Genomic DNA, 9,243 nt, shown 5'->3' with positions numbered 1-9,243 from the left:
TTTTCCTAACTGCTGGCGTAACTGTCGTCATCAGTTACAGTTCACACTGGAATGGACATTGACTTTTGCGTTTTTTAGTTACGCTCTTTGCATTCGCGCTACTTAGCAACATCTGGGTCTATGTCGAAAAATCACAACAACAAAAAATAAAAATTAAGTAAAAATACCAAAGCATTAATAATAAACGAACAGAAATAAAAACTTTCAAGTAATTTGTTAAAAACGCGTTTTTTCCCGCTCAAATTTGAAGAGACTGGAGTCGCAGTAGTAGTTTTGGTAGAAATTGCCGAACGGTCAGTTGGTATAGAGTTACAAAACTGGCGCCAGTCAAAAAGCATTAACATTTTATAGTTGAAAAGTGTAAACTGGCTTAAAAAGACAAGAAACATAAAAAAGACAATATATGTATATAAAAATTAAATAAACGAAATACACAAGTATCCACTCGTATATATAAAAGACATACATATTTACATACAAAGATATAAACTGAACATAAGTAGGGGAGACAACAGAAATGACGAAAATCATAAAATCGCATAGAATTTATTATGCAAATAATCAAAAAACGGTAAGCAACAAAAAAAAATATATATGAATAACCTTTTCAGGCAGAAAAATATCACTGATCATAGAGTAGGAGCACCAGTAGTGGGCTCCAACGTGCAAAGTTTTACTACTTCCTGCGTTTGCTAACTGTGAAAAAAAAAATGTTGCCCTAAAGCAAGGTATTTATGAATGCTTTAAATTAAAAACTACACATAGGTTTTCGAACACTTAAAACTCATGTCAAAAATCATGTCCAATTTTTAAATGGCCACAGAATTATGTTCAGCTTTTAACTGCCCACCAATTTATTTCCAGTCTTAAGACTATCAAAACTTTATGTTTAGTCTACTAATTATAAAAATATCTGCAGTTTTGAAATTATTAAAAACTTAAGTCCAGTTTTCAAGTGGCACACATTTTCTTCTAGTTTTTCAATTACCTAAAATTATGTACAGATTTTGAACTATAAAAAATTATATTCAGATGCAAAAAAATTATTTCCAGTTTTCAAGTTAGTCAAAATTTATTTCCTGTCTTTAAGTGACCTAAAATTTTGTACCTGTTTTGAAATTATTGAAAATGTAACCAGCTTTTAAATTACTAAAAATGTATGCCGAATTTTTTAACTACTTAAAATTATGTCCAGTTTTTAAATTTCAAAAAATTTATTTTCTGTTTTAAATTATCAAAAGTTTAGGTTACGTTTTTAAGTAACCCACAATTTATGTCCAGCTTTCAAACTACCAAAAATTTAGGTCCAGTTTCTTAATTACAAAAAACTTATATCCAGTCTTTGAATTACTAAAAATGTGTTTACTGTTCAGATTATGACCAGTTTTAAATGGCTAATTTCTAAGTAACTAAGAACCCCATTTTGTAAATAAGTTTCTAAAAAACTGAAATTTACGTCCAGTTCTTAAATGAAAAAAAAAATGTATATTAAGTTCTTACTTTCACACTTTTAAATGACGGCAATTAGTTGCAGCTGCATGGCTGAAAATCGACGAAAAGAAAAACATATTTTTTATTGGGGCCCTCTAATAAGTAGTGCTGCTGGTCAATAAAATTTAGACATATAATATTCATTAAGTCACACCTTACTGCTTTCTACCAATTTTTCGAACTCATTTCTGACTTTTTACTTCAAGTTATCATTTGATTGATGGAGAATGTTACCCAAATCGTTATTTATTTCATAATATTAAATATTCGGGTAACTCTTACTCTTTAGTTCACCGATATCGTTATTGGTATCTTATCGAATTCTTCATCGTTTTTTCATCGGTGACTACTAATGAAACTACCAATTCTTTGTCGATAAGTTTATAAATTGTGCATGCATTTTTTCTCCCACTATTTATAACGAAATTGCTATCGATAATTTCATCTATGTTTTTTTTATCGATAACAGTTCTCATATTGTTAGAATTATCGATATAGTTGCATCCGCTTTCTTATTCGAAAATTGAGTACCGTTTCAATGGTATGTATAACCCGATACCGACTTTGTTGAGGTAAGGTTTAGAATGTTTTGCAGACTCTGGTTCTAATCTACAAATTTGAGTTATTGTCTTTTCCGCTTCCCAGCTATGTAACTTAGGTTAGGTTAGGTTAGATTCGACGGGTTGATCCTACCTGTACTTAAAGTATTACGCCTTCAAAAAATAGCCTGCTATAAATCTGTGGCGCATTCTTCGTTGTGAGGCTCATTCCACGAGAAGTACATAATGGATTCTGCCTCAATATCATAGCTGTCCTTCGATGTCCGATACTCGTGGGTATAAAATAATGTACGCCAACCACAAAACACCTCAACAAAACCGACGACGAAAACTAAAATGAATAAAGGATAAACTAAAAACCCTTGCCCCGTGAAAATACCAACCATAATAACCTTAATCAAGATGAATTACCATCTACCTCGAAGGCTGACACACAGTACAATGGCGACCGGGGCGGAGAGAGAAGCTGCCCTTCCGGTTGGCTCCAATAAGAAAAAAATAATAGACGATCCGTCCAAAGCGCTTCAATTGATCCTAAATAAAGGTGCAGTGTATTACAGGCGAATCGTCAACCTCCCATTTCTTTTAAGCTCACTTTAAAACATTCCCACATTTCAATAAATAATTTGGACACTCGGCTAGACAGTTGACTGAACAGTCCAACGACCAATCAGAGCATTTAGGCCAAACCAAATAGGCAGTTAACCAGCTCGTCGCTGCCATTTTGGCGGTGCGCAGTGCTCCAGCATCTAAAATTGTGTATGTAAATAAACCTATTACTGGTCTGCGACTGCGACTGCGACTATTATTACTTTAGCATTCATATTGAATTATATGACTATTGCAATTTCCACCCGATGGCGGCGGCTTCAGAGTCGTAAAGCTCGGCAAAAACGCTGGCTAATGAACGTTAACACCATTAGATGTGACGGGCGGCCGGACAAGCGAACACTCAGTCGGGCAGACAGACGTTGGTTGGTCGGTCACACGGTCGCCTCAACTGTCCAAATTGTCTTAGCGCTTGTATGTTAGTTAGGCCGCTACTACGAGTATCTTTTAGGCCGCTTGTGTCTGATGGTTGGATTTTATGAGTTAACTACTATGAGTACAACACAAGTACATGCTTGAAAATCAGCTAAATGTCATTCAAGCTACTCAAGCGAATCAAATAATTCGTTGTGCATGCGCCAAGCGTGAGATTAAGTGTCCGTCAATTGAAATGGACGGCGGATGTGTGTAGTTGTGTAGTTGTATAGTTGCTTGAATGCGTCACCTTTATTTACACGCTATCCTAGACACTGTCACCTTCATAATATAAGTAATACTTATACTCATACTCGTAGTGAATAGTTGTTAATAGTCTCAAGCGCATGCGCACTTTTACGATGATGACTATTTAACCTCAATTATTATTAGTAGTTTTTCTGAGAATTATAGGCCCTACAGGGGATTCCCCCTGAGGGGAATAATGCGTATATTTTTCAATACAAATCAGCGCATTAGCAACATTTTATTTTTGTATTGTATTTATTTTACTAATTGAGGTTAAGCGTTGATCGCTCTTAAGTACGTATGTACGTAGTATGAGCACTCGTTCCGTCTATATTTTTGACAGTAAATATTGCCTTCATCGGCTCAATGATGACTAACGTTGCATGACGGCGGCTGATATTCGCTGCAATTGTGCAGATTTTGAGTTTATTATTAGTATAAGTATGTACACAGAAAGCCATTGTCTTTTCACGGATTGTTAATACACGTGTATGCATATATGTTTGTATGTACATACATACCCTGTGGGGAAAATCTCTAGTTCTGAACTGTGGCGCTTCTAGTACATTTAGACCCAGTACTGGTTCGCGATAAATCTCTTTTGCATGCAAGCAACTGGCGAATTTAACATGGCGATGTCCTAGGAACTGTCAATTGCCCCCCGCTGCATCCCTTTTTCGATAATTCCGAACTAGTCCTAAATTCTATAGTTCCGAACCAGTTCTGAAATCGACAGACGAAAGAAAAAAGTATCATGATTTTTCAATCTTTTTGGTTCTTCCGTGTATGCGCTTTTAAGTTATTTTGGAAATGTGTTTTCAATTTGAAATTAAATTTGTTTGAATGATTGTAAGAAATGTACGTTTACATACCTTTAGCTGTAGCTGAGTTTGCAGAGGTGCTCGCTTCTTCTGCGAAGCGCAGAATAGAAGCGTATTTGAACGAAAAAGCCGCCGAACACATATCTATGTAAAGTAAACAAGCCCCCCGCTGCATTCCTTATTCGATAGTTCCGAATTAGTTCTAAATTCGACAAATAAGATCTAGTTCGTTCAGCATCCCTTTTTCTATAGTTCCGAACCATTTCTAAATTCGTCACTTTAGATATCGATTTTTAGTGAAAAAACTGAAATAAATTAGTTTTTTAAAAGTACCACTTTTCTCCGATTTTGGACTGGTGGGGATATAGTTCCTATCGGACTAGTTCCTTTTTGGCGATAAAGACCTAGTACGGAACTACAAATTTGATTCACTAGTCCGCGGTTTCCCTGCAGGGTACATATGTACGAGTCCTCACGTTCTATACAAGTATAAATATTTTTTAATTGATGTTCGTTTAACTTAGGTAAATTAAGATTTATGACCATGCAATTTGTTGTCATTTGAGCGTTTGCGGGTATACTTAATTCAAAAATAAAATGGGTTAATGTGTATGCGAACCCTGGCATTTAATAATCTAATAGACTTATGAATACAATTGTATGGGTGCAAACATGCAAATGACTTTATAAATATTTTGAATTATGAGCAGCGAAACTAAAATATTAAGATATTAATTATCGCATTTGCAATTGAGTTGTAAGGTGACGAAACATTATGGAGAGACAGAGAACAAATCTTTGTACAGAAAATAAATATTCATATATTTATGAGAATAAATAAAATTAAAATATGTAAGTAAGTACAGCGTTGTCTTCGGCTCTGTCGCAGGCTAACGGGTAATAATATTTACGGACCTTAGCTACCTAAATAGAAAAACTTATATATTTATATACAATTAGTCGTATTGAAGATATACACACCTTATAGAGTACCGAGGTCTTCACAACCCTGATAGGCACCCGTAAAAATTATTTAGAAATATTGAAATTTTCGGGATGTCTTTATTTTGTACGTATAGTAGTAGTGTGCCTCATATAAAATTTAGATTTTGATATTTTACGGACCACCCTGCTAAATAACGCCTACATATGTACATATTTATATGCTGAAGTAGTCCGATTTTGTCAGGGCCACAATACATACATTATAAAGAGGTGCCTGTTTAGCAAATTCCAATTGGATATCTTGAAAACTGAGGGCCAGTTGCCGTTCAAATAGATAGATAGGCAGATAGGCATATTTATATACTTGTCTTTCTCTCCTTTTTCTGGCACTTACAAACTTCGGACAAAAGTTATAATACCATTTCATGTTCATGAAAGATATAAAAAATTAATAATTGTAAGTAATGCATTGTTGTTGCTTTTATTGTATTAAAGCATTAATCACGTTCCTTTGTCTCAAACCCGTGAAATCAATGACAAAATGCATGTACTACATTAGGTTGTCCCGAAAATTTTGTTCAATAACAGAAATCATTCGTAGTAAATCTACATACGTTTTATTATACGAGTGCATACTTACGTATGTATTATACCGTGCGACAAAAACAAAAAAAAAACGAAATACTGTGTGCCAAATATGATAAAACTGCGTTTTTAGGTTTTCTCTCTGGCGCACAGTGTTTCGTCTATATGGAGGCAGGTAGAAAAAAGTCATGGGGACAGTTGATAAAAAACCGGTTGGACTTAGAGAGGGAAAAGTAAAAGTCATAAACACCAAACTTCACATTATTTACTCACCCCCCTCCTTCACGAATGATACATTTCCAAAGAAATACGGGAATCGACGCGTTACCGACTAATCAGTTTAGTTGCCTTTGGCGATTAAACCATTAAAGAAAGTGTTTCTTTTTCAACTGTAATCAATTATTTAAATGTTGTGGAATATTCAGGTGAAGGTATTTATCATTTATTGGGTAGTTTGCTATTTTCTTACCAAAAAATTTACTTTGAAATGTAGATGCTAAAGATTATTAGTAAAAAAAAAACTGTGAGTACCGGTCGGTGAGGTCTTGAAATTAGACGAATGTTTTAGAGAATTTTATGTAGTTTTCGAATATATAATTTGCAAATATATGTACTTTTAAATTTTCTTATTTTTTGATTTCAGCTTCTTTTTGCATAATTTCGCGAAAAGAATTTTTCGAACAATGAAAAAATCTCACCAAACATTGGGAAAAAAGCGAGTATTTACACCTAAGTCATTTTATAGTATAGCCTTTGTTTTCTGAGATTGGAAAGCAGGAAACCAAAATTAATCAAAATTCCATTACATTTAATGACTGGGCCCACATTTTTTGTGAGGTTTGGACGTTATAGTGATCCAATCTTCCCCATATTTCATATTTAGGTTTTTCTAATAAAGGAGAGAGTACAAACTATATTTCATCGAAATCGGATGAAATTTAATGTTTCCGCCCACAAGTTTAGAAGGCGTGGCAATTATTCCATCTTTACCAAATTTCATAATTCCCTATTTCTAAGTAAAACTAGAGCACATCTCAAGTTTCAGTTAAATCGGTGCAGGTCTACTATTATTTCAACCTGCCTCCATATAGTCGAAACACTGTGTGGCGTCAGGCGTCCAAAAGTTATTTAAAAAATTCATTCCAATGTAGAAAAACAGTCTGGGTAACACATGAAAGAGAGAACTTTTTTGTTTTAATTAAAACAATTAGATTTTTTTGGTTCACAAGGACGAATGGGTACTATTGAAAATGTCTTTTTAATTAGTTTTATTTTTTTAAGCGAATAACGTTAGAAGGACGAAATTAGATTTGGTCAAGTGAATATTAGTCCTTAACATATAATTTTTTCGAAAATAATTTTTGTAAAGTTTCAAAGATATTCAATGATAAAATCTTAAAAGACATAAAAATAAAATTTTAAAGGTCCTTATGTACCATAAAATTTAATCGGTCTTAATTCTACAGAATTTTCTCTTTAATTCGATAATCGTACGCTTTTTCTATTTTGCATTGAATCTTTTCCTATAATTTTTTGAAGTAATTATATTTGTCGAACTCCAAGGTCCTTCATAAAAAAAATTTTGACGTCAGAGAGAGAGAAACTAAAAACGCAGTTTTATTATATTTGGGCCATGGTTTTGCGAATATATACAATTTTTTGCGTGTAAAATTTACTGTCGCAAAATGGCAGTATTTATTTCTTTATTAGCTAGCTATCATATCAGCCTCGCCTAAAAAATTATTTCCCTTTCTACACTGAACCAAAAATCCATTTCTGGATCAAAGAAAAACTTTCCTTACTTTAAGGTAGAAAATTCTTCCGAATGAGTAAAAAATTCTCCCGAATGTGTAATTCTTCTTCTGTGGAATGTGTAAAAACGTACACGAAAATATGGAACCGTGGATGTAATCTATCATTTTGAAGAAATGTTGGGCATGAAAAGAGGATAAAACTCCTTTAGGGCTGTTTCGTTCCCATTTTTCTTCATTTTGATTCCTGTTTTTCTTCAATTAAGAGAAGTTTTTTTTTTGGGTGTACATTCGAGGCCAATTCAAGGTGACATATCACCCGTTCGGAGTAACAGCCAAGCTAGGGCATTTCACTATAAACCAGTGCCAGACAGAATGCTTCTTCCGCCCTCTAGAGCTTCTCAACTTTAAACGATTACAGTGGATTTCTGTCCGTGCAGACGACCCTCTTTTCTGGCATTTGTGAAACGTATGCAATTTCGTGTATATGTAGGTGTGAAAGTAATGCTGCAGAAATTATCAATTGTTAAAAATAATCAACCTGTAGTTTGCTTTTTCCGGTATTTCTATTAAATGTGAAACTACATACTTGAAGAGTAATGCAGGAGTAATTCAGACATAATAGGGAGATTGTTTTCTATTTGAATATCCAAATACAAAATTTACTTTATATACACTTTCTTTCTGCACTGCACAAATACTTTTCCGAATTGAGGGCAAATAAAGGGAAGATCGATATTTTATGTTATAATTTTGAGGTTAGGTCTAATGGAGTTCGAATATAGGACCAGCTAAAACAGAATATGTAAACAAATATGTAATATAATAAATAAAAAAAAACACATTGCTTTTCTTATCGCTATTCTATGTCCAAAAATAGTTAGTTACAAGTTAATTGACATCTAATGCAGCGGTAACCACCCTTGACTATTTCGTGGCCATCGCCATAGAAATATGGTTAGCTTTCGTCAAAGAAAATATACAGACAATAAGTGACTTTTAGCAACTTCCTAATCAACTTAAAGTTAACTTATAGTTAGGTACATTTAGCAGGGAACTCAGACTTGGCTGTTTTTCCTTACATATCCATAACATCAGCTAGTGCATTGGAAAGTTAAAACAAAAAAAATAAAATTTGTTCTAAAATAATGCATTGTTCTTAGAATTCATGTATGTAGAATCGAAAGTAAGCAAATCCCCTGCTTGCAAAAAAATTGTCTAAAGTTCTTTCGTAATTTTACAAGTATGGCTGTTTTACGATTTGCTTTTAACAACTTTAAGAAATTTAAATTTTATTATTTTTTTTTTCTTTAACCGAGTGGATATCACTTTGCCACAATAAGCTCTAATTTAAGTGGCATCGTACTAACCAAAAGGCTCATGACTTTTAAACTTATGCATACCAACCAAAGAGCTTACAGTATCCCCAATGAGAATAAAATAAATTTTGAAGGCGAACAAATCAAATTTGCTGTCAACTCATTGCTTTGCTTCTAACAAACTTTTTCACTGAATTTTTTTTTTCATCACACCTCTCAGATTTATGTACATACATATGTATGTAGTATGATGTATGTGTTCCTCATAGTAATGCATGCTATGTTACACATTTGGCCATAGCCTCTATGCATGTGCATGCCCCCATTACATTTTGACAACAAATCATTCAAAAAATTGTATTGCATTATTTATTAAGGCGAACCACTTAAAATTCTCTAAGTAGCTAGTCTATCACGCCCAAAGACGCTGAAAAGCGAAAATTACAACAATGATTTATTTAGACTGCTTTTTGCATTAACTACATATGCAACTACTATG

Source organism: Rhagoletis pomonella, unplaced genomic scaffold (genome assembly GCF_013731165.1).
Source record: "Rhagoletis pomonella isolate Grant_MI unplaced genomic scaffold, Rhpom_1.0 Rhpom_scaffold_00007, whole genome shotgun sequence".
NCBI lineage: Eukaryota > Metazoa > Arthropoda > Insecta > Diptera > Tephritidae > Rhagoletis > Rhagoletis pomonella.
Note: the sequence above shows the minus strand (reverse complement) of the source record.